The sequence below is a fragment of the Capra hircus genome, chromosome 15 (genome assembly GCF_001704415.2).
Source record: "Capra hircus breed San Clemente chromosome 15, ASM170441v1, whole genome shotgun sequence".
NCBI classification, from domain to species: domain Eukaryota; kingdom Metazoa; phylum Chordata; class Mammalia; order Artiodactyla; family Bovidae; genus Capra; species Capra hircus.
The window spans coordinates 30,905,404-30,929,193 of NC_030822.1; the positions used below are offsets into that span (position 1 = coordinate 30,905,404).

Sequence of the window (23,790 nt, forward strand, 5' to 3'; positions counted from 1 at the left end):
CATGATGCTCCAGGCCGGTTGCATCTATCTGGGACTTATCACCCCCTCTCCAGAAACCTTCCACCCCGTACACCTGCCCCAAAGACTTACCATCCCCTGTCCGAAAACCTTCCACCCCTACACCTGCCCAAAAGACTTATCACTCCCTGCCCAACTACAAATGCCATCTCAACTAAAATATACCCAAAACATCCTGCCTAATGAACGTTTCCCTTATCGCTTCCACAAGCCTCCCTACAAATATAGAGCCTCCCTGATCCCTCTCCGCACTCAGCCTGGTTGTTAGGCTGACTGTCGCCCCTCCTTGCCTGAATAAAGGTAACCTACTTCTATTGAGGTCATCTTTCCTCTTTCTGCCTCGGCCTGAACTATACCTTACATTCTTGGTGCTGAAACCCGGGATGGAGCGAGGCACTCGGCTCGCTCTCTCTCACTCTCCTCACTGTTTCCCATTTTCCCGGAGTCTGGGATCACGAACATCCCCCGAGCTCACTTTTCTGCCGGGGCTCAGGCTCCCCTCAGGGACGCCCAGTGCCTTCGTGAGCGGGGCGAGCCTCGTGCTAAGGCTTTATAGGTGCTTTGCGTGCCCCCAGGCCTCGGCTCTGCCCCCTCTCCCTCTCTCTCTGGCGGCCTCTGGAATAGGGAGCTCTTGCCATTCGACTGCTCTACATCCAACTCTCCACTCAAGCCAGCCCCTAGAGTAAGGCAAGATCCGGACGGCGCTCTAGAGGCGGCCTAGAACTCAGTCCTCTCCGGGTCCCGGGGCCACTCTGTAGGCTACGGTGGGGGACGCTCCACCTCGACACACAGCTCTCTTCTCATAACTCCAATCGCAACTACGGGTGACGACTCAAGCTCTCAATAGGAGTCTCTGCTTGCCTTTCAATTATGGGGTTTGGCCAACCTGTCCCAAAAGATTCCCCTCTGACCTGTGTTCTGAAAAATCTCAAACCACTCGCACTCACTGAACTCAAAGCTAACCGTTTAAAACAACCCTGTACACAGATTTGGCCTCAATACCAATTAGACAATCAAGACCTGTGGCTTGAAGTCGGCACATTTGACTTTAATATTCTTCAAAATCTCACCAACTTCCTTAAATGGAATGGCAAGTGGTCGGAGGTCCCCTATGCCCAAGCCTTTTGGGCTCTTCGGAGGAGGCCCTCCCTATGCAAGGCCTGCTCCACCCACGAGGTCCTACTATGCGCCTTGCCTCCCAAGCAAAAGGACTCTTCTTCCTCAACTTCCAGGAGGGAGCCAGCACGGGAGATCCCACCCATGGCAAAGGTCATGAGGAAGAGCCCTGATGGGCAAAGGTGGGTCAGGACTCGAGGGACTCCCCGACCCCACCCATGACAAGGTCATGCAGGCAAGGCGGATCAAGACTCAAGGGGTCCCTTAGATCTGCTCGAGCATCTACCCCCGAAACCAAAATCCGTCTGTTATACTACACTCTTCTGACATTAACAGGGGCTATCCCTGACCACCTTTCTCTGGAAAATTAACTTAGAGCTCCACTTAATAGTCTCCTGCATATAAAAGGAGTGTCTCAGGTCAAACCTCTCTGCTGGCAGACTAGCTTGTGTGACGGGATTATCCACACTCCTGCTACTGCGCGCATGATTGTATACAACCGCTCAACCACAAACAGCACAGAGAGTCTGGAGTATTTTGAAAGTCTTAGTTAGCATAGGGCTTTTCTAAAGATAAAAATCATGTTGGTGAAGTGTTTCATTGCTGAGTTAATGATTGCTGCCAGGTCTCCATATCCTTAGGCACCTGGGAGCATGTTAACCAATGTAATTGGAATGTAGAAAAAGAAGTATAATAGTTTTGATGTTAGCAATATTGGACTTTTGAGTTAATGAATTTTCTCTTTATTATAAATCACTGTACTCTTTCTTTATTATAAATCGTTGTATCCTTGCTATGTAAAAATGTAACTTTATCACTATCTTAAGACTAAGTAGATCTTAAGGGAAAACAAGTTTTCTGATTGACTAAACCTTTGTCAATAGAAAGAAAGATGGGGCCATAAAATGTTAATCAGTCTCCAGACCAGAAGATATTGCAAGCAGACATGAGACCCTTGTAAGAACAAAGGTATGCAGAGAACACTCTGTCTTTAGATAAGGGTCGTGACTCTGCTTCTTACATTTATCTCTGTGTACAACTTAAAGTGTAAAAGCTTCTCTGAAAAATAAAGAGACGGACCAGGACCAGGACCAGTTCCACGAAAGCCTGGTTTCCCCATGTCGTCTTGTCTTTCTTACTCTCCTCTTCAGGCCAATTCCCATCTGGAGCGCAGAGGTCTGCCGTGTTTACTTATTTGCCTGGGCTTCCAAGACCTGAACGGGAAGGTGCCCTGCGTCTTCACTCCCTCGGGAGACCGGGAGGGCGCCTGTGGCCTACGTAAACGGTGCAAGTCTCTTGTCTCAATATTGACTTTCTGTGTAAACCAAGGAATATAAGCCTCTTTCTCGCCTCTATTCTCTTAATTGCAAATTCTTTCCTTATCTCTCTCTAAATCTATATATCTCCCTTGCCCTGCCATCCACGCTTCGGATACCCTGGATCCAACCGGGGTAGGACCCCGGTACTCAGCTAACCACAGACCGCGACCTTCCGCATCCCCAGCGTTCAACCCTGCGGACAAGCCCCCTCCCTACCCGCCACCCCGCCAACCCTCTCCTTCCCCTTCATCCAACCCTCCTACTGGCCAGGAAACCTCTCCTGACTCACCCTCGACCCCGCTACCCCATCTCCCCGACTCCCCCTCCCCACTTCCTTCCCGCCCTGCCACACGTTCACGTGCCCAACACACATTTCCCTGAGAGAGGGGCAGGACCAGAGGGCCCCACCCGAGTCCATGTGCCATTTTCAGTCAGATATGAGCCAGATAGAAGAAAAGTTCGGGTCACTTTCTGGAAATCCTACCAGATACAGAAGAGAATTCCTGAGACTCTCCCAGGCCTATAACCTCACATGGAGTGATGTATATTATATCCTAAATGCCACCGTCACCCCTGATGAAAGAGACTGTATCTGGCAAGCGGCAAAAGCCCTTGCTGATCATTTACATAACCAAGATCGGGATGGCCCAGTTGCTGCTGAGGTGGTGCCTCAGTTAGATCCCCACTGGACGTCCCAGCCTGGTGACCCAGGTATCAGGAGACTCAGTCATATGATTACCTGCATTCTAGAAGGGATGAAGAAAAATGCTCATATCCATGTCAATTGTGATAAAGTCAGAGAAGTCACCAAGGGGCAGATGAAAATCCAGCCTTATTCTTGGCACGCCTCACAGAGGCAGCCCAGAAGTATACCGACCTAGACTTCACCGCTCCTGCTGGATGACTCTTCCTTCACGTTCAGTTCATAGCTAGTCCGCCCCTGACATCACACACAAGCTTCGACAACTAGAAAAGGGCTCTGAGGCCCCTCAAAGAGACCTTCTAGAAATAGCCTTCAAGGTGTTCAATAATAGGGAGGAGGAGGCTAAGAGAGAAAAAGAACGTGAGAGAAAAGCTAAATATGCTTTTTTAGTGGCAGCAGTTAAGAGAAGAGATCAGCCTGGCCCAAGTCATCCCAGAACGGGGCTTAAGACCCGCCCCCCAGACCCTGCTTCCGATGCAACCAGTCAGGACGCTGGGCAAAGGCATGCCCAAACCCGCGGCCCCCCACAAAAGCATGCCCAACCTGTGGCCAGTGAGGACACTGGAAGGTGGACTGTCCCCAGGGACGCCCTGGCACCCCTGGGGAGGTCCCCACCTTCCAGACCTGGAGAGTGGACTGTCCCCAGGGATGCCCTGGCGCCTCTGGGGAAACCCCCTCTTCTCCCCAGAACCCCAGCCCAACCCTACAATAGTTGTTCCAGTGACAGGGCCCGGGTTCCAGCCCCCCAGCCCGTGTCCTGAACATGAGCTCGGAACTTGGGGTAGACGGGGTCGTGGCCAGGAAAAAGACCTCCTTTACAGTAGACACTGGAGCCACTTTCTCTCTCTTAACTTCCTACTCTGGCCCAACTCAAGACTCAGAACTCACAATCAAGCAGGTCTCTGGAGTTCCTCTAAGGCCAAAAATCAGCCCTCCATTACTCTGTCAATTTGGAAAATCAACCCTTATACACTCATTCCTCATAATGCCTCGGTGCCCAATGGCACTCCTAGGGAGAGATTTGTTATCCAAACTGGGGGTCTTTATTACCATAGCCCCACCTCGAAACAGTCTCTGTATTCTGCATCCTGGACTGTCCCCATCCCTCACCCCTGACCTTCTCTTGGATCTACCCGCCTTAGACCCCCGAGTCTGGGACACAGATCACCCATCCATAGCCAAACATCATCCCCCAGTCCACATTACCCTAAAAGACCCCTCGACTATAATCACCCAACAGCAGTACTCTCTCACCCCGGAGGCCCACAGGGGACTTAAGCCTATCACAGACCGTCTTCTTCAAGCTTCTATCCCAATTCCTACCCATTCACCACACAACACCCCTATTCTGGCAGTAAGGAAGGGACCAAGCTCTTGGAGACTGGTCCAGGGGCTGCAAAAAGTCAATGAGGCCATCACAGTGACATTCCCAGCAGTCCCTGACCCTTACACCCTTCTGTCCACCATACCCCCGACTGCAACCCACTTCATGGTATGAGATCTCAAAGATGGCTTTTTCACCATTCCCCTCCACCCCCTCTCCCAACCCCTTTTCGCCTTCACCTGGCAAGACCCCGTGACTCACGTTTCCTGGAAACTAACATGGACAGTTCTCCCCCAGGGGTTCAGAGACAGTCCTCACTTTTTTGGACAGGCTTTACAAAAGGACCTACAGACACTTGACCTAGCCCTGAGTCATCTCCTCCAATATGTAGATAACCTCCTCCTTTGTAGCCCAACCCGAAAACTCTGCTTCCAACATACTGCCAAACTCCTTGGGGCCCTGGGATCCTGGAGTTATCGGGTATCCCACTCTAAGGCCCAAATAGCCCAGACAAATGTCACTTACCTGGGGCTCTCCATATCCCATCAACAAAGAACTATTCCCCAGATAGAATCCAGGCCTTAATTGTCCACTTCCAAAAACAAAAAGGGAGCACCTGTGTATCCTCCCCCTCCTAAACTTTTTCCGTATCTGGATCCCTAACTTCTCCTGTTAGGTGAAAGACGACCAGGACACCAAAAGAATGTCTAAGAGGCTTTAATGGCGAAGAGCTCCCGGGCGGGGTTCCCGGACCGAAGGGGGCAGGTCGAGGAAGTCCCGGCGCCCGGCCTGTGTTAGAAGTTTGTTTATACATGCCCGCTGCGAGGGATCGCCGCCGAGTTAGCGGATGGGGGTTTGGATAGGTTGCCGGTTCGCGGCCTGGCGAGCTGATAGGTTTTTCTATGCGGCTGGGGCGGGGCGGCTTTAGCTGGCCGAGTGTGCTGTCATTGGTCCCCGGGATCCGGGAGGATCCTTCCGTTAGGGACCTTCTCGCCGGCGGGAGGGAGAGGAGGGGTGGCCCATCATGGCCCCCGGGGTCCGACCTCACATCTCCCTCATGCAAAGCTGCTCTATGAGGCAACTAAAGGATGTCTGGATGAGCCCCTCTTTAACCCCTCCTCGCTGGCCAGTCCTCTTCGCGAGCTCACCCAGAGCCTCCTCCGAGTACCCGCTCTCCACCTGCCAGATCACACCAGACCATTCTTTCTGTTTGCACTTTCCAACCAAGGACAGGCCCTGGAACTTCTGTGTCAGCGGGCTGGAGACACCTGGGCTCCCATAGCCTATCTATCAAAACAGCTGGACATGGTGACCCAGGGGTGGCCTCCCTGCATGCAGGCCATCGCAGCCCTTGTAACCGAAGCAAATCAGCTCTCTAGGCATGCCCCTTTAAGAGTCTGTTCTCCACACACCTTCCGAGACTTGCTATCACATCGGGCTTTCCTCTCCCTTCCCCCTTCCAGGGCACAGGTCCTACGTGCCTTTCTCCTCGACCCTTGGCCCTCATTCTCCCCCTGCTCTCCCCTTAACCCCACCAGCTTGTTACCCACGTCCTCTACAACAGGTTCCCTCCTACACAGCTGCAGCCTAACAGTAGGTCTTACCCAAAACCCCTTCCAACATTTAACAGATCAGCCCGTCCTAGACCCAGACACCCCACACTGGTTCGTTGATGGCAGCTCTCAAAAATCCCCACCCTTTTCAGCAGGATGTGCCATCATCCAGGGGGACCTTCGTCACAATCACGGGACCCAGAGAACTGAGGCTTCACCTCTGTCACCTCACACCACCTCCCAACAGGCAGAACGGATAGCTCTCACCCGAGCTCTGACTCTGGCTAAAAACCTAAGGGTTAACATCCACACAGACTCCAAACATGCCTCTAACATACTTCACTCAAACGTCCTAATATGGAGAGAAAGAGGTTTCCTAACCCAAAAGGGATCCCCCATCATTAATTCAGACCTGGTCCACAAACGTCTAGAGGCAGCTCTCTTACCACACAAAGCTGCCATCCCCCACTGTAGGGGACATCAAGAGGGAAGTCTCCTATCAGCCTGCAACAGTGCTGCAGCCCAGAAGGCAAAGGAGACAGCCCTGTGCCATCCTTCCCTCCAGTCCCCTGTCCTCTTAGCTGACTCCCCCCGACCCCCACCACCAGAGAAATCCTCTCTTATCTACATCACTTATTCATCCCTCATCCAAGACACTCCAACAGTTCCTCTGTAACCACTTCCCCATATCCAATGCTGACCAACAATATTTAGATCACCTTACCTGCTCCTGTCAAACATGTCAACACACTAACCCCAATTCCAACCTTAACCCGACATCCTTTCCAAGCCACCAAGTGTGAGGCCGCCTCCCAGCACAGGATTGGCAGAGAGACTTTACTCATATGCCCCTGGTCCGGAGAGTCAGATACCTCCTGGTCCTTGTGGACACCTTTTTGGGATGGGTAGAAGCATTTCCCACTACAAACAAAGGAGCCCACACCGTGGCCCAAATCCTCCTCACAGAAATTATCCCCAGGTTTGGCCTGCCTTCATCCCTACAGTCTGATAATGGCCCGGAATTTACGTCCAAGGTCACCCAACAACTTGTCCCATTCTTACAGATACCCTGGAAATTTCACATTCCCTACCATCCCCAGGCCTCAGGAAAGGTAGACAGGATGACTAGAATAAAGAAACCCTCACCAAACCAACCCTTGAAGGACATCTGGGTTGGACCAAACTTCTGCCAGTTGTTCTCAGAATACAGGCTTTGCCCAGAAAGCCCCTGGGGCTGAGCCCCTTTGAGGTGATGTATGGAAGGCCCATGTTCCCTCCTGGACGCCCCCCTGAACCTCCTCCCACACCAAGCTTCTTACACTCCCCTCTGCTGGCGGAACTCCACAATGCCCTCTGGAAATACCTCAACCACAACTTGCCTGCCCCGACTCCCAATCCTCCCTGCCCCCTTTACAAACTGGGGACATGGTCTATGTCTAATAATCCCTAGGATGACCTAACCCCAAAGTGGCAGGGACCATTGTAAATCATCCTCCTTACCCCAACTGCAGCTAAACTCAAGAAGGTCACCTCCTGGATACACCTCTCTTGCCTAAAACGGGTTACCTCTGACCCTGCGCTGCCCTCCTTAACTGACCCCATCAGGTCTCCCTCACAGGACCTACCTCCTTAAAATTCACCCAGCGACAGCCTCTGTCGACAATCCAAGAAGACACTGAATGACCTGGACTCTCTTCAACCTACAGCTGTTCCTGACCCAACCACCACCAGACCTCTGGACCAGCGCCCGCAGGAACCTCCTCCAAAGACCTGACCACGCTGGTGTCTCAACTGTGGCTCCAGGGAGCCTTCTACAACCTGACTCCAGACAAGACTGATTTCTCTACTCTCATTCTCTACATCATTCTACATCCTAATGAACACTGCTCCCCCTCAGATTCAAGCAACCACCAGCTTGGGGCCTTCTCCCCCTCTCCCTGTCTCTCTAACCATAACCACACTGCTAATCTTAATCCTTGCTGTAGGCCTAGTAACTGTCTCCCTCAGGACTGGCCACCTACCCTTCATCTTTCCGTGGGTATCGCCTGCGTTGCCAGCTGGGTTCCACTCCTAGGCTGCTGTTTCCTCTGAGCTGCCTAACTAACAGCCCATGACGCCCCTGTTCCCTATCCTGGCTGCACTCCACTCCCCAGCCTTCTGGCTACTCCCTGCCCTGCTCTGACATTTACTCCTATGTGCATTCCTCATGTTATAACACAGCTCCAAAGCCACGCACCATGAACCTCGGGGGTGGGAAGTCCAAATCCCTACTCGCTGTTCAAGTACAAAAGAGAGGGAGTTTCGTGAGCACCTGCCATAAGCCAAACGGAAGAAACATATGTTTCTATCCCATTACCCACTGAGGGTACTCAGACGGGGGTGGGGTACTAGATGAAAACTGGGAAAAGAAACAAGAACAAGTCATAAACGACAATTTCTCAGTTACAGGCGACCCCGGAGCCTTATAAAGGCCTAGACCTCCTTTCCCAATTACAGCCTCTCCTGAAACCTCCCTCTGGCAACCAGCGCCTTACCCGCCTTCTCAGCTCTCCCTTCCAACTCTTCCAGTGCACACGACACACATCCCAGTGCTGGGCACGCATGCCACGGTCTCCCTCGCCGCACGCAGCAGTTCCCTTACCCCCAGCCTGGCTGTCACAGGGCAGCTATACTCCCCTTCCCAGCAAGAAGTACACAACTCACTGGGCCAGTCTCTGACAATGTCCTGCTTTCAGCCTCTTCAAGCCTGACCTGTATTAACTACCCTAGACCCAACTACACTGGTCTCACAAACTCCGCTCCCTCCTCTGTTCCACTTGGGTTCTCTGGAACAGCACAAATAATTGCACCAATCCGGGAATCTTCATTCTCTGCGGGACCTACGCATATTCGTGTCTCCCCTTGGACCCCCCTGGACCTTGCATCTGGGTCTTCCTGACCCCGGGCCTAACATTCCTCAAAGAGGAAGAGGCAGAATAAATAGTCTACCCCCAAGGGGAACTTTCCCACAGGAAAAGACACGCTGTCATAGCCCCCCTCCTGATGGGGACTGGCATAGCAGCAGCCCTAGGCCCCGGGATTGGAGGCATCTCGACCTCTGCCCATTTCTGCTACAAGCTGTCCCAAGAACTTGATGAGGACATGGAGCAGGTAGTGGAGTCCTTCATTTCAATCCAAAGACAAGTTAACTCATTAGCTTCTGTGGCCCTACAAAATAGGCAAGCCCTGGACCTTCTCACTGCAGAAAAGGGAGGGACCTGCCTTCCCCTAGGAGAGGACTGCTGCTATTTTGTTAATGAAACGGGCATAGTCCAGGGTAGAGTCAAAGAACTTAGAGACAAAATTGAACCTTGCAGGAAAGAGTTACAAACCTTCACAGTCCTCGAAACCTGCTCCAACAGGCCCTCCCTTGGCTGCTCCCTTTCCTGGGGCCACTGATACTTATCATTCTAATCCTTTAATTTGGACCTTGTCTCTTCAATCTCTTTCAAAGGTTTCTCCAAGAACAGATTCGGGCCATTTCTCAAGATCAGGTCAAGACCATTCTTGAGAGCCTCACCCAAAGATCAAAAATAGGAGACCCTGGGCCCTAAGATGATCCTCCATTCCAGACCCCAAATCGTCACCCCTATCCAGCAATGTCAGGAGCCACATTAGACATTACTGACAAAATGGAGGCACGGCCCCAACCCCCTCTCCTCATCCTGCAGGCACAGTCCCAGGATGAAGGAGTTAGGTCTTGTGATTCTGACTTCTTTCCTTTCTTCGGTTGAGTTGGCTGAAAAGAATGTTAAAGTGCTTATTGTTCTTGAGAGAAGCATGAGAAAGCACAAACCCTTCTGCAGTTGTGCCCAAAAAATAATCTATAAAGTAACAATTGACATTTGCTCAAGGATCTTTACAAAGAATGTTCCAGGATCAGCACACAGGCCGCAGCTTGAGGTCGTGGGAAGGATTGTTATCTGAGACCTGTTTGTGAGGGGAATGTTTATGGCAAAAGAAGTTTGCTGAGCTTAGGGTTTAAAAATAATTAAAAACAGCTAGAAGCCTTTTTAGGAGATGGTGAGCTTAGGATACTATGGGCAAGCAGGGTTTAGAAAGATAAGAAGTAAACTGAGGGACATGGTATGTGGCCCAGACAGAAGTGTGCGTCACAGTGTAGCTCTGGTTGAAGCAACAACGATTTATGGAGACAGTTAACCTGGCTGAGGGGAGCTGAAAATGCAAAGCCTCTGACCTAATGCTTTTGTCAAAGTATAGAAGAAGACCTGATGCTTGAAATAAACATGCAGTCCCGCCCCTCGAGTCGGACACTGCGTCATTCTCCACAGACACCGCTCATCTCTTCAGGCTGATTCCCTGGCTGCTGGAGCTAGACTCCGACCCAGCAGGAAGTAGCCAAAGAGATACGGCACCCCCTTTCCCATCTTTTTAATGATTTCAGGTTCTGGAATGAAGGAGTCTTTTGGGGCCTAGAGAAGAAAACAACAGTTTCAAAGGCCCTTTGCCTTTCATCTAACTTCGGAGAAAACAAAACAGAACTTTAGGTCCCACCACGGTGCTCCAGGCAGGTTGCATCTATCTGGGACTTATCACCCCTCTCCAGAAACCTTCCACCCCCTACACCTTCCCAAAAGACTTATCACCCGCTGCCCAACTACAAATGCCATCTCAACTAAAATATACCCAAAACATCCCGCCTGATTAACGTCTCCCTTATCGCTTACGCAAACTTCCCTATAAATATGGAGCCGCCCTGATCCTTCTCCAAGCTCAGCCTGGTTGTTAGGCCGACTGTCGCCCCTCCTTGCCTGAATAAAGGTAACCTACTTCTGTTGAGGTCGTCTTTTCTCTTTCTGCCTTGGCCTGAACTATACCTTACACAGACTATCTGCCCCCATGCAGGGGCCATGGTTTCAATCCCTGGTCAGGGAACTAGGTCCCACATGCTCCAACTGAAGAGCCCACATGCCACAGCTAGGACCAGGTGCAGCCAAATAAATATTTAAAGACAAAAAACTTAAAAAAAATAAAAAAGGTCCCTTAAATTTCTAATAGCTTTGTAAGCTACTGTTTATGATTTTTGACAGCAGATTTAAATTCCTAAAGATATAGGCTTTTTAGAGAATGCTGTTATAAATGATCATCACATTAATTCATCTCATCCCTACAGAAAAAAACATCCAGACTATTTTTTAACTGCATGTCAGCATTTTAAGAAACCAATATATGCACCATTAGCTACGCCAAGTTTTGAATGTGTCCTCTGAGGCCTGTGCTGAGTACAGCTGGGAGCAGAGTGTAGCTGTTCTGCAGAGTTGAAGCTTCAGCCTCCAGAAGCCTGATTCTGCAACTGTAGCATGGGGCTGTGGAAGAGAGAGCAGTCTGGCACAAGTGCTTCAGAATTTGTAAAGAAGGTAGGAATTCAAATTAAGCTCTGATGATGTGTGTGGTACCTAAAGATGGCCAAGGAAGTCAGCTTCAGGCAGGAAACATGTGGGCTTTGTTTGGGAGCTGTTTATACTTTTGTTTCAGCGGGATGGAAAGGAGGTGTAAGTTGAATTTGGATGCAGCGCTATGTAAGCCAAGTGAAAGTGGCTCAGTCGTGTCCAACTCTCTGTGACCCCATGGACTATACACTCCATGGAATTCTCCAGGCCAGAATACTGGAGTGCGTTGCCCTTGCCTTGTCCAGCGGATCTTCCCAACCCAGGGATGGAACCCAGGTCTCCCACATTGCAGACGGATTCTTTACCAGTTGAGCCACAAGTGAAGCCCCAGGGTAGGTTTTATTTTGCAAGCAGTGGAGAGTGAAGGAGGGTTTTATCAGGGAAGATCTGATGAGATTAACCCATTAGAGGAACATTCTGGGAAGGAATTCAAGTGGGGCAAATGGGGCATGGGGCATGGCAATCTGGGCTCTTGAAGCCATCCAAGCGGCGCTGAGGCTGAACTTGGCAGATGGAGATGGACTGTGCTGCTGCCGTGGGACTTGGACAGCCTCCTGGGTGGTCCAATGCTTGCTGGTGCTCAGTTCTGACCTGAGGCCAGAACAGGCGTTGGGAGGATCTGGCAGTCTGCGCGGGGGCGAGCTGCTGGGATCTCACATGTAGCTCGTGCTTTCCCTCCTGTTGTTTTCTGGGGCCCAGCCTCCAACCAGGGCTTCCCTCAGCTGGTGAGGAATCCGCCTGCAATGCGGGAGACCTGGGCTCGATCCCTGGGTTGGGAAGATCCCCTGGAGAAGGGAAAGCCTGCCCACTCCAGTGTTCTGGCCTGGAGAATCCTCATGGACTGTATAGTCCATGGCGTGACAAAGAGTCGGACACGACTGAGCAGCTTTGACTCTCACTGTTGGCCTCCCAGCAGCCTGGCTGTGGGCTCTGTGGTGGGAATGCAGTGAACTGTGGCTCGCCTCTGTCAGTGCCCTTTTTCTGGTCCATAAATGAAACCAACAGAGCAGAATGGACGGCTCCTGAGGATCCGTGCTACCATGGGCTCCGGGCGGTGCATGAGGCGCACAGAGGACCACACTCCCCACCTTGGCCAGACCTGCCAGGCTGGGAGGTGCTCAGGCTGTGGCTGGGCACCTGCTAGGCTGGGAGGAGCTCAGGCTGTGGCTGGGCACCGAAGCCTGCATAGAGTGCCAGGCCTTTGGGTTCCTGAGCGGGTGGCACAGTGGCTTCAGTCACAGCCGCCTCACCCAGTGGTCTGAGCCCTTCCACGCCCCCTCAGGCTGCTCCCTTCTGGCCCTCTGGGCCCCTGTCCCAAGGGAAGGAAGCCCACCCACTCCCGTGTGTGGATGTTTACGCAGAGGAAGGTTTCTGCCACCTGTTGACAATGCCTCCTTGATAGATTCAGTTCAGTTCAGTAGCTCAGTCGTGTCCGACTTTTGTGACCCCATGAAACACCTCCCTGTCCATCACCAACTCCCTGAGGTCACTCAAACTCACGTCCATCGAGTCCGTGATGCCATCCAGCCATCTCATCCTCGGTCGTCCCCTTCTCCTCCTGCCCCCAATCCCTCCCAGCATCAGAGTCTTTTCCAATGAGTCAGCTCTTCACATGAGGTGGCCAAAGTACTGGAGTTTCAGCTTCAGCATCATTCCTTCCAAAGAAATTCCAGGGCTGATCTCCTTCCGAAAGGACTGGTTGGATCTCCTTGCAGTCCAAGGGACTCGCAAGAGTCTTCTCCAACACCACAGTTCAAAAGCATCAATTCTTCGGCGTTCAGCCTTCTTCACAGTCCAACTCTCACATCCTTAAATGACCACGGGAAAAAGCATAGCCTTGACTAGATGGACCTTAGTCGGCAAAGTAATGTCTCTGCTTTTGAATATGCTATCGAGGTTGATCATAACTTTCCTTCCAAGGAATAAGCGTCTTTTAATTTCATGGCTGCAGTCACCATCTGCAGTGATTTTGGAGGCCCCAAAAATAAAGTCTGACACTGTTTCCACTGTTTCCCCATCTATTTGCCAAGAAGTGATGGGACCAGATGCCATGATCTTTGTTTTCTGAATGTTGAGCTTTAAGCCAACTTTTTCACTCTCCTCTTTCACTTTCATCAAGAGGCTTTTTAGTTCCTCTTCACTTTCTGCCATAAGGGTGGTATCATCTGCATATCTGAGGTTATTGATATTCCTCCCAGCAATCTTGATTCCAGCTTGTACTTCATCCAGCCCAGCGTTTCTCATGATGTACTCTGCATATAAGTTAAATAAGCAGGGTGACAATATACAGCCTTGACGTACTCCTTTCCTGATTTGGACCCAGTCTGTTGTTCCATGTCCAGTTCTAACTGCTGCTTCCTGACCTGCATATAGATTTCTCAAGAGGCAGGTCAGGTGGTCTGGTATTCCCATCTCTTTCAGGATTTTCCACAGTTTATTGTGATCCACACAGTCAAAGGCTTTGGCATAGTCAATAAAGCAGAAATAAATGTTTTTCTGTAACTCTCTTGCTTTTTTGATCCAGTGGATGTTGGCAATTTGATCTCTGGTTCCTCTGCCTTTTCTAAAACCAGCTTGAACATCTGGAAGTTCATGGTTCACATATTGCTGAAGCCTGGCTTGGAGAATTTTGAACATTACTTTACTAGCGTGTGAGATGAGTGCAATTGTGCAGTAGTTTGAGCATTCTTTGGCATTGCCTTTCTCTAGGCGCAAAAGGTCCTAGAGGAGCTACTCCACATTCAAGGTCAGGAAGGGCGGTGGTGAGCAGATACCCCTAGTCCAAGGTAAGGAGCAACTGCTATGCTTTCCTGGAGCAGCCGTGAAGCGATACCCCATGTCCAAGGTGAGAGAAGCCCAAGTAAGACGGTAGGTGTTGCAAGAGGGCATCAGAGGGCAGACACAGTGAAACCATAATAACAGAAAACTAATCAGTCTAATCACACTAGGACCACAGTTTTGTCTAACCCAATTAAACTAAGCCATGCCCTGTGTGGCCACCCAAGACAGGTGGGTCATGGTGGAGAGGTCTGACAGAATGTGGTCCACTAGAGAAGGGAATGGCAAACCACTTCAGTATTCTTGCCTTGAGAACCCCATGAACAGTATGAAAAGGCAAAATGATAGGATACCAAAAGAGGAACTCCCCAGGTCAGTAGGTGCCCAATATGCTACTGAAGATCAGTGGAGAAATAACTCCAGAAGAATGAAGGGAGGGAGCCAAAGCAAAAACAATACCCAGCTATGGATGTGACTGGTGATAGAAGCAAGGTCCGATGCGGTAAAGAGTAATATTGCATAGGAACCTGGAATGTCAGGTCCACAAATCAAGGCAAATTGGAAGTGGTCAAACAAGAGATGGCAAGAGTGAACGTCGATATTCTAGGAATCAGCGAACTAAAATGGACTGGAATGGGTGAATTTAACTCAGATGACCATTATATCTACTACTGCGGGCAGGAATCCCTCAGAAGAAATGGAGTAGCCATCATGGTCAACAAAAGAGTCCAAAATGCAGTACTTGGATGCAATCTCAAAAATGACGGAATGATCTCTGTTCCTCTCCAAGGCAAACCATTCACTATCACAGTTATCCAAGTCTATGCCCCAACCAGTAATGCCGAAGAAGTTGAACAGTTCTATGAAGACCTACAAGACCTTTTAGAATTAACACCTAAAAAAGATATCCTTTTCATCATAGGGGACTGGAACGCAAAAGTAGGAAGTCAAGAAACACCTGGAGTAACAGGCAAACTTGGCCTTGGAATGCAGAATAAAGCAGGGCAAAGGCTAATAGAATTCTGCCAAGAAAATGCACTGGTCATAGCAAACACCCTCTTCCAACAACACAGGAGAAGACTCTACACATGGACATCACCAGACGGTCAACACCAAAATCAAATTGATTATATCCTTTGCAGCCAAAGATGGAGAAGCTCAACAAAAACAAGATCAGGAGCTGACTGTGGCTCAGATCATGAACTCCTTATTACCAAATTCAGACTTAAATTGAAGAAAGTAGGGAAAACCGCTAGACCATTCAGGTATGACCTAAATCAAATCCCTTATGATTATACAGTGGAAGTGAGAAATAGATTTAAGGAACTAGATCTGATAGACAGAGTGCCTGATGAACTATGGGCGGAGGTTCGTGACATTGTACAGGAGACAGGGATCAAGACCATTTCCTTGGAAAAGAAATGCAAAAAAGCAAAATGGCTGTCTGGGGAGGACTTACAAATAGCTGTGAAAAGAAGAGAAGCGAAAAGCAAAGGAGAAGAGGAAAGATATTCCCATTTGAATGCAGAGTTCCAAAGAATAGCAAGGAGAGATAAGAAAGCCTTCCTCAGCAATCAGTGCAAAGAAATAGAGGGAAATAACAGAATGGGAAAGACTCGAGATGTCTTCAAGAAAAGTAGAGATACCAGGGGAACATTTCATGCAAAGATGGGCTAGATAAAGGACAGAAATGGTATGGACCTAACAGAAGCAGAAGACATTAAGAAGAGGTGGAAAGAATACACAGAAGAACTGTACAAAAAAGATCTTCACGATCAAGATAATCACAATGGTGTGATCACTCACCTAGAGCCAGACATCTTGGAATGCGAAGTCAAGTGGGCCTTAGGAAGGTGTGATCACTCACCTAGAGCCAGACATCTTGGAATGTGAAGTCAAGTGGGCCTTAGGAACCATCACTACTAACTAAGCTAGTGGAGGTGATGGAATTCCAGTTGAGCTGTTTCAAATCCTGAAAGATGATGCTGTGAAAGTGCTGCACTCAAGATGCCAGCAAATTTGGAAAACTCAGCAGTGGCCACAGGACTGGAAAAGTCAGTTTTCATTCCAATCCCAAAGAAAGGCAATGCCAAAGAATGCTCAAACTACCGCACAATTGCACTCATCTCACATGCTAGTAAAGTAATGCTCAAAATTCTCCAAGCCAGGCTTCAACAGTAACTGTTGAACTTCCAGATACTGAAGTTCACTGAACCGTGAACTTCCAGATATTCAAGCCAGAAAAGGCAGAGGAACCAGAGATCAAATTGCCAACATCTGCTGGATTATCAAAAAAGCAAGAGAGTTTCAGAAAAGCATCTGCTTTATTGACTATGCCAAAGTCTTTGATTGTGTAGATCACAACAAACTGTGGAAAATTCTGAAAGAGATGGAAATACCAGACCACCTGACCTGCCTCTTGAGAAATCTGTATGCAGGTCAGGAAGCAAAAGTTAGAACTGGACATGGAACAACAGACTGGGTCCAAATCGGGAAAGGAGTACGTCAAGGCTGTATATTGTCACCCTGCTTATTTAACTTATATGCAGAGTACATCATGAGAAACGCTGGGCTGGATGAAGCATAAGCTGGAATCAAGATTGCTGGGAGGAATATCAATAACCTCAGATATGCAGATGACACCACCCTTATGGCAGAAAGTGAAGAGGAACTAAAGAGCCTCAATGAAAGTGAAAGTGGAGAGTGAAAAAGCTGGCTTAAAATTCAATATCCATAAAACTAAGACCATGGCATCTGGTCCCATGACTTTATGGCAAATGAGGAAACAGTGGAAACAGTGTCAGACTTTATTTTTGGGGCCTCCAAAATCACTGCAGATGGTGACGGTGGCCATGAAGTTAAAAGGCACTTGCTCCCTGGAAGGAAAGTTATGACCAACCCAGACAGCATATTAAAAAGAGACATTGCTTTGCCAACAAAGGTCCGTCTGGTTGCAATGTCAGACACAACTGAGCGACTGAACTGAACTGACCTCCTCTTGGGCACATTTCGATAACAGAAGGGCATGACTAAGCTGACTGCAATTGCCTTCAGTGTCCCATCAAAGCAGTTCTGCTCATTTTGCCTGAGGGGAGAGGAGTCATTTCACAAGGATCAAAGTTTGTCTCTGTAAATGACTAGTTTCTTTAAGCAATTGAAGACAGCCCCTGGCCACTCACTGGTCCCCAAGCTGAACCCGTGCTCCAGACACCCTGGATTCTCCTCGTTTTCATCACTGATGATGCTGTTTCCCTTGATTCAGGAGGGACTGATGATTCCCTTCATCAGATGGCTCCCTAAATTATGTATCCACTCAACAAACACCAAGTGCCTGTCATAAAATGAGTGTCTTTGTAAGAAAAAAGTGTCTTTGTTTTTATATAGACTCCTCCTGACGTAACGATTACTTCATTACAAGCACATTTTCCACTGATGGCAAGTTGATTGAGGATAGAGTTTCCTGTCACATACAAACTGTTGGTCAGGGAGACTAATGCTTGCATCTTCACCCAAGTCTAGTCCTTGCTGACGGCTGAACAAGTGCTGGGTGCAGCGGTCATGGCGTGGCCGAGAGCTGGGCCTGGAACACAGGTTCACTCAAATTAGTGTTCCTCCCGGAAAGTACTCGCTTATCAGTCACCTGCCTCCACTGAGGGTCAGCTCGTCGGGCTGGGACCAGAGCCTCCGGTGTGGGTGCCCTGTGCTGGCCCAGAGGTCCGCCTGGCCCGCTGCCCACAGGGTCCTGCTGGGAGGACCATGGGCTCCGGGGGTAGCCGTCCCCCAGCGGAGACGCCCCCCATCACCTGCCCTCCCTGAGCCCGCCCGGCTCCCAGCCCTTTCTGAATGGCAGTGGGCATCCCTGCTCTCAGAACCCACGTCAGCCTCTTCGGTAACTGCGTCCATTCCCTCTAAGCATGGGTACAAGCCGTGTGAAGGTTTGCTTGCTCCTCGTGAGCAGTTCTGACCACCCCCCACCCTGGTCCTTTTCCAGCTTCACCGGGCCTTTGGTGGCTGCTTGCCCCTCCAGCCGGGCCTGACATCGGTGCCACAGTGTGGGGACCTCCACCTGTCCGGGTCCGGGCTCCGGGCCTGCGGAGGCGTCACTGGTGTGGGCGCTGAGCCCTCCTCGGTCTGGTAGCCACTTTTAAGTCCCACGCCATGTCCCCGAGAAAAAAGCTCGAGCAGCCACTGTCCTTCACATCAGTGTCCCGAGGACAGATGGTTTAGAACTGCCTGTGGCAACAGCTCACCTTTGTAAAAACATACTGTTTTTATTAGAGTGTAATTGCTTTACAAGCTTGTGTTAGTTTCTGCTGTACCACAAAATGAGTCAGCTGTAAGTATACACATATCCCCTCCCACTTGAGTCTCCCTCCCCTGCAACCCCATCCCACTCGCCTCGATTGTCACAGAGCTGCGAGCGGAGCTCCCTGCGCTATGCAGCGGCCGCCCCTCGCTCTCCGTCTAACACGTGGTCTTGTATGCGTGGCAGTCGCAGCCTCCCAGTGTATCCCACCGTCCCCTCCCTCCCGTGCCCACATGTCTGCTCTCTACGTCTGTGTCTCTATTCCTGCCCTGAAAACAGGCTCATCTGAACTGGCTTTTTTTCTAGAGTCCACATACGTGCATTAATGTATGATGCGTGCTTTTCTCTTTCTGACCACTCTGTGTCAGATTCCAGGTCTATACACATCTCTGCAAATGACCCAGCTCCATTCCTTTATACGGCCAAGTAATATTCCATTGGCTATACGCACCACAGCCTCTCTATCCATCATGTCAGTGGGCGTCTAGGTTGCTCCCATGTTCTGTTGTAAATAGTGCTGCAGAGGACATTGGGGTGCATGTTAACAAAAACAACTTTTATCTTGTGGAAGCTGCTTATGTAACACAGGGCAGCGTTTGGAACATGGTGTGTGTTAGTCACTCAGTTGTGTCCAACTCTGCGTGACCCCGTGGACTGTAGCCCGCCAGGCTCCGCTGAATGCTGGAGTGAGTTGCCGTTCCCTCCTCCGGGGGATCTTCCCGACCCGGGGGCTGGACCCACAGTCCCTCCTCCGGGGGATCTTCCCGACCCAGGGACTGGACCCACATTCCCTCCTCCGGGGGATCTTCCCGACCCGGGGGCTGGACCCACAGTCCCTCCTCCGGGGGATCTTCCCGACGCGGGGGCTGGACCCACATCTCGTGCACTCGCAGGCAGTCTCTCCGCCATCTGAGCCACGATGAGGGAAGCTGCTATTGGAACACAGTGGGTTCCCAAGAAGTGCTCTTTAACTTAGTGAATAAATAAAAATGAAAGTGTGCTATTGTCCAGAAAGGAAAATTCTCTAATTTTTTCAGGCCCTTGAAGAGAGATAGTGAACAATAATTGAAATACCTTGTGTTTAAGTGCGATCTAATTATAACTTGATGAACTTGACGAAATGATTCTACAACGTATCTGGAGTAGCACATGAATAGACAGGAAGCCTCCTTAAGGAGAATAACAAACTCACAGACTCAAGCTATGGAATATGCTGTGCTGTGCAATGATGTTCAGATCTGTAGAAAGCAAACAGAAAGGATGAGACTCATAGGATGTGTGAGGCACAGACAAGCCCTCAGCGGGATGTGCCAGACTGGGCTGATGTCGATAGATAACCTGCTTGTGAGCGCAGAAAGGGACGGAAGGACCAAGCTTGCACCGAATATTTATGACCCCTCCTTAACCTCTGAGCCTGCTTACCCCACTCTAGTCCCAGCCCTGTGCGTAGGCCTGACAGTCCGCAATATACTAAGTGTCCGTGAACCCTGCGAGGCCCTTGGGACTCATGAGGTCTAATTCCTGTACCCACTGGGGATACTCACGCTGCCCACAGGGTCCTCGACTGCAGAGCGCAGATGAGTCCCATGGCCGCGCTGCAGACTGACCGGAGGGCTGCAGCCGTCAGCCGTCTCTCGGGGGTGGGGGCGGTGGGGGTGGGGGGCGGGGGGGTGCTGCATGCTCCTAGCTGCACCTTCCCAGGGCTCGGGCATCCGCCTGTCGACTGTCACTCTATCCTAAGAGCGTTACCACTCCATCTCTTGCTTCTCACTCTGTGTTTTAAATTTATTTACTAAACCGTGTGGTCTGAGTCAGTTTGATCTGTAAGCCTTTCTGTTCCTTGGCCTTTGGGACAATTTGTTGGTAGTACCCTTAGATGCCAATATTGCGTCAAAGTAAGTTCCTGAGCAAAACTCGTTGACGTGTTAGAGTACACGCTGCCTGGCCCAGAGGTTAGTAGCACAGGCTTTGGAACTCTGTCGCAGGGACGGAAAGCTGGGTCTGCCACTGCTGCGTCACCTTGGGCAAGATACCTCAGCTCACTCTGCGTCAGTTCCTTTTTTATTATTATTATTTTATTGCTTAATTTTACTTTACAATACTGTATTGGTTTTGCCATACATTGACATCTTTTGGGATCTTTGTTCCTTAACGAGGGATCAAACCCTCACCTTTGGCAGTGATAGCGAGCAGTCCTCACCACTGGGCTGCCAGGGAGTTTCCTGCCAGAGTTCCTAAATCTGTGAAATAGGAATAAAAAGAGCACTAGCTGATAAAGCTGATAAATGAGTTCACAGGTAGTGAGTTTAGAACTGTGTCTGGCCCCGTGTAAGTTCTTTTTGCCAGTGAATCTCATCAGACAGACCCAGAGGAATAAAAGGAATAAAGTACAGAATCGAAAGCAGATAAAAGTGTATGAGAATTTAGTATATGATACAGTTCTTTGCAAGCTGATGAGGGAAGGATTACATTCAGGAGAAATCTGTTAGCCATTTGGAATAAATGAAAGGTTCATCTACCTTTCAATCTTCTATTAACATAAATTTTTGATGAACCCGAGATTTAAATGAAGAAACAAGCTGAAGAAACACTAGAAGAAAACAGAGGCACCGTGGAGCACTCTACAGGAGCACTGCCACAGAAGGCACTCAGCTCTCGGGTGCGGAGCTATAATAGGGCTAGAGTCAGTGTTGACTGAGTCAGCGTTAACGTTTAGCATGTCCGTACAAGCAACAACAGGGGTTTTTCAGGAGCACATACAAAACAATGCACATCCTTCAGAACCCGGGGGACTGGTTCTAGAACCTCCTAAGACACCCAAGCCCACAGGTGCTCAGGTCCCTCACCATCAGTCCTCAGTATCTCCAGGTGTGGAACTCACAGTCAGACAGTGAAGTGATGGGCATGAAATGTGCACCGAGACACAGGAAGAACACAGCTGGGCAAACAGCTGCAGCCACTCTGTAGGCAGCCTGCGCGGAGCTCACAGCTGCTTATTCACTTCCACTTCCAGAGCAATGTGCTACATGTAATGGGGTTAGTGAAGCCTCACTACCAACAAAGCTACTGGAGGTGAAGGAATTCCAGCTGAATTATTTCAAATCCTAAAAGATGATGGGTGAAAGTGCTGCACTCAATATGCCAGCACATTTGGAAAACTCAGCAGTGGCCACAGGACTGGAAAAGGTCAGTTTTCATTCCAATCCCAAAGAAAGGCGATGCCAAAGAATATTGCATGCCCCGTACAATTGTGCTCATTTCACTTGCTAGCAAGGTAATGGTCAAAATCCTTCCAGTCAGGCTTCAACAGTATGTGAGCTAAGAAATTTCACATATACAAGTGGATTTTAAAAAGGCAGAAAAACCAGAGATCAAATTGCCAACATCCACTGGATCATAGAAAAAGCAAGAGAATTCCAGAAAAACATCTACTTCTGCTTCATTGACTACACTAAATCCTTTGACTATATGAATCACAAGAAATTGTGGAATATTCTTAAAGAGATGGGAATACCCAACCACCTTACTTGCCTCTTGAGAAACCTGTATGCAGGTCAAGAAGCAACAGTTAGAACTGGACATGGAACAATAGACTGGTTCCAAATAGGAAAAGGAGTATGTCAAGGCTGTATATTGTCATCCTGCTTATTTAACTTCTATGCAGAGCACATCATGAGAAACACTAGGCTGGAAGAAGCACAAGCTGGAATCAGGATTACTGGGAGAAATATCAGTAGTCTCAGATTTGCAGATGACACTATCCTTATGGCAGAAGTGAAGAACTAAAGAGCCTCTTGATGAAAGTGAAAGAGGAGAGTGAAAAAGCTGGCTTAAAACTCAACATTCAGAAAACTAAGATCATGGCATGTGGTCCCATCAGTTCATGGCAAATAGATGGGGGGAAAATGAAAACATGACTTTATTTTCTTGGACTCCAAAATCACTGCAGATGCTGCCTGCAGCTATGAAATTAAAAGATGCTTGCTCCTTGGAAGAAAAGCTATGACCAACCTAGACAACATTTTAAAAAGCAGAGACATCACTTTGCCAACAAAGGTCCGTCTAGTGAAAGCTATGCATGGTTTTTCCAGTAGTCATGTATGGATGTGAGAGTTAGGCTATAAAGAAAGCTGAGCACCGAAGAATTGATGCTTTTGAACTGTGGTGTTGGAGAAGACTCTTGAGAGTCCCTTGGACTGCAAGGAGATCCAACCAGTCCATCCTAAAGGAGATCAGTCCTGAATAGTCATTGGAAGGACTGATGCTGAAGCTGAAACTTCAATACTTTGGCCACCTGATGCGAAGAGCTGACTCACTGGAAAAGACCCTAACGCTGGGAAAGATTGAAGGCGGGAGGAGAAGGGGACGACAGAGGATGAGATGGTTGGATGGCATCACTGACTCGATGGACAGGAGTTTGAGTAAACTCCGGGAGTTGGTGATAGACAGGGAGGCCTGGCGTGCTGCAGTCCATGGGGTCCCAAAGAGTCGGCAGGGGCACGCTGAGCGACTGAATAACAAAGCCGCTCTCGGAGCCTGAATCCGGATCAGCTCAGACCAGCCGGGAGGGCTGTAGCCAAGCCGGCCACCCGCGGGGGGAGGGGCGGGCCCGCCGGTGCGCTCTCAGCCCCGCCCCCAGGGCCTCGCCCCGCCCCCCGGCCCTCACTCCCGACCCGGCGCTGGCGTCCGCCTGCAGGTCCTGCTGGTCTGGAGCCAGAAGAGCTCCGCGCTTGAGGTTCGCCGGCGCGGCCTGGGACTTGGCGGTTTCAGGGTCGGTCCTACAAGAGCCCGACCTGCCCCGGGGATGTCGCCGGGCCTGAGAGGCGCTCCGGCTGGATCCCAAGTCCAGGAAAAGACCTCCTGCTCTCAGAGCCTCGCGCAGGGATGTGCGGCGACCGTGCCTAGGGGACGGCCGCTACCGCGTGGGGTCCTAGGGGGGTCGGTGCAGGCGGAGGAGAGGGTGCAGGAAGGGGAGACAGGAGCAGGAGGGGGAGGGGTGCAGGAAGGGGCAGGGGTCCTGGCGGTGGGGGCGGGTCTCGGAGGGAGATGGGTGGCTGCAGGCTGCCCAGAGGCCGCAGCGGGTTGGGCACCACATGGGTCCTGAGAGAGGCCGCAGTGGGCCATTGGTCTACAGGGAGCTCCGGAGGAGGCCCAGGGCGGGGTCCTGGCTGTTTTGGGGTCCCTCTCTGTATGCGCTCCCCTGGGATGGCCTGTTGGGGGAGC

The 23,790-nt window shown here is 50.2% G+C and overlaps 1 protein-coding gene across 1 annotated transcript in view; it reads left to right on the plus strand.

Moving 5' to 3' along the window:
- PDE2A (phosphodiesterase 2A) overlaps positions 1 to 23,790 on the plus strand; it is a 509,398-nt gene that overhangs the window by 116,555 nt on the left and 369,053 nt on the right. The gene's annotated exons all lie outside the window — the stretch shown is intronic.